The sequence below is a fragment of the Octopus bimaculoides genome, chromosome 13, assembly GCF_001194135.2.
Source record: "Octopus bimaculoides isolate UCB-OBI-ISO-001 chromosome 13, ASM119413v2, whole genome shotgun sequence".
NCBI classification, from domain to species: domain Eukaryota; kingdom Metazoa; phylum Mollusca; class Cephalopoda; order Octopoda; family Octopodidae; genus Octopus; species Octopus bimaculoides.
This window is the reverse complement of record NC_068993.1, coordinates 17,897,141-17,899,650: the sequence shown is the minus strand read 5'-3', so window position 1 is coordinate 17,899,650 and position 2,510 is coordinate 17,897,141. Positions and strand designations below refer to the sequence as shown.

General features: G+C 35.0%; 1 protein-coding gene across 1 annotated transcript in view; it reads left to right on the top strand.

Annotated features, from left to right (window-relative positions):
* Positions 1–2,510, top strand: part of LOC106880493 (uncharacterized) — a 60,413-nt gene that overhangs the window by 30,179 nt on the left and 27,724 nt on the right. The gene's annotated exons all lie outside the window — the stretch shown is intronic.

Here is a 2,510-nt window from a genome sequence, read left to right as displayed (position 1 = left end):
TATATACAGGCATACTATAAGACCCAAGTAAAAACATTCCCAACAATTCAACTTCTCTGGTTGACATTAACACCCCCACCCCCAATAGGGGCCTTCATTCCCACATTTTAGAGCTCCATGAGCTCCATTTTGCAGGAGCAAAATCTTTTTCACAGGTTCCAGAAGACTGAAATTTTGGAATATGCGCATAAAGATCAATAGTATGGGATACATGTCTCATGATTAGAATTTCTTTAGAGTGTGTAAAGAGGGAAAGAACCCTCATGTGCAATTTTGATGAAATTCGAATCATATGTATTCCAGTTCCTTACAGAAAATATAACAGAAAAGTCTCATTTTTCAATTGCATGTAACACGGGCAATGCCGGGTATCTCTGCTAGTAATTACATAAAATAAGTTTAACATAAGTTTATGTACTTTTAAGATTCTAAATGTGAAATCATGTGTTGAAACTCCTGTTATATCTGGGGATGGTCATCTTTTGTCATTCTTTATAAATTACATAATCATAAGTGTTATGAAAAACTTGCAACTGTATATAATGATAAATATTCATAGTTACTTCCATGTTTGAAACTGAAAAGAAGTAGATAGATAAGAGATGGGAAGTCTTGTTCATATTTAAAGAGTTGTATAAAGTGAGTGCTTTTAAAAAGTATACATAAAAAAAAAAGCTTATATTACACAAATTTTCAGACTAAGTCTTGCAACAGAAATAGTCTGACATTTTCAGAAGTCATAAAGCATTATAGATAAATATAAACAAACAAAATATAAGTTAGAACAAATAAAAGGAGTACATAGAGAAATAGTCTTAGACATGTGAACATAAACATATATGCATACAAACAGTCATATATAAATATATACTTACACACACACACACACATACTCTCGTGCATAAATATATATTGTTCTTATTATGCAAAAGTGTTGTAAGTCCAAAGTGTTGCTTTTTCAGAAAACGAAAAAATAGTTTCACCATTCCATAGCAAAACTGTTGTATTACACTTTGACAATTTTTGATATCATGACATATGAAGCAGCTGGGGATATGATAGTTGTTGGACCAAAAGAACTGGCTATTGCAAGCAAAAATAATATTGACAAAACTGCATTCGGTCAATTTGGACATACGACAGTTTAACATAATAGCAATGATATAAATTTACAAACAGATACACACGCATATATACATGCATATAGCTTCTCATATTGTATATGCACACACACATACTAACAGATACATGCATATATAAGCATGCAGAGACATTATATGTCCACAAGCATATTTGCACATATTTTTGATATATATATATATATATATATATATATATATATATATATATAGAGAGAGAGAGAGAGAGAGAGAGAGAGAGAGAGAGAGAGAGAGAGAGATACAGGGTGCTGTGAATAAACTGTCATTTAAATTATGCAAAAGCGAAAATAATACCAACATCTCATTTTAACAGACATATTTACCAAAATTACATAAAAATATCTTGAAATACAAAAGAGTAAATTTATTCAACAAAATCGCTATTGGCTTCAACCGCATCCACCAGACGATTTCAGGATCTCCTGCAACTCTTGTGGTCGCTCTCCTTGTTTAAGTTAGAGAATGCTGCTATAATCTTTGCCTTCAGTTTATCTTTGGTGTTAGGAGTTTTGTTGGTCTCTCGCTCAACTGCACCCCACACATAATAATCAAGGAGGTTGCAGTCTGGGGAGTTAGGTGGTCAGATGTTAGGGGTGATGTGGCTGCAGAAATTGTCTGATGGCCATGACTGGGTTATCCTGCTTGTGTGGCATGGTGCAGAGTCCTATTGCCAGGTTTAGAGTCTTCCAGTAGACACCCTCTTGACCCAGGACAGCATTACCTCCTCCAGGTACTTGATGTTGGCTTCCATGTTGAGTCTGAGGCTGTGTGGGAAGATGGCATAACATCACCATCACTAGTGATCACTCCAAACACCATGATTTTGACTGGATGTTTGATTTTTATCAGTCAGATTGCTCTGTCCTGAGATTGCACTAACATCATTAAAACTGGTAAATAGTTCTTTAGTAACACAATGCAAAACAGTTTACAGTTGTGAATTGTTCAATAAAGTAGACATTTCATCTGCAGACGTAGCTATAAATTTAATCTACTTCATTTTCTATTTCATTTAATGTAACTTTTTCAACTACATGGATCAAGTCATTTTGAATTCTGTTTGAGGAATCAGAAAACAGAAGCTGTATCAAGATGACTTGCCAAATCTTCTTTATACTCTTTTACTCTTTTACTTGTTTCAGTCATTTTTGACTGCGGCCATGCTGGAGCACCACCTTTAGTCGAGCAAATCGACCCCAGGACTTACTCTTTGTAAGCCTAGTACTTATTCTATCGGTCTCTTTTTACCAAACCACTAAGTTACGGGGCCGTAAACACACCAGCATCGGTTGTCAAGCAATGGTGGGGGGGACAAACACAGACACACAAACATACACACACACACACACA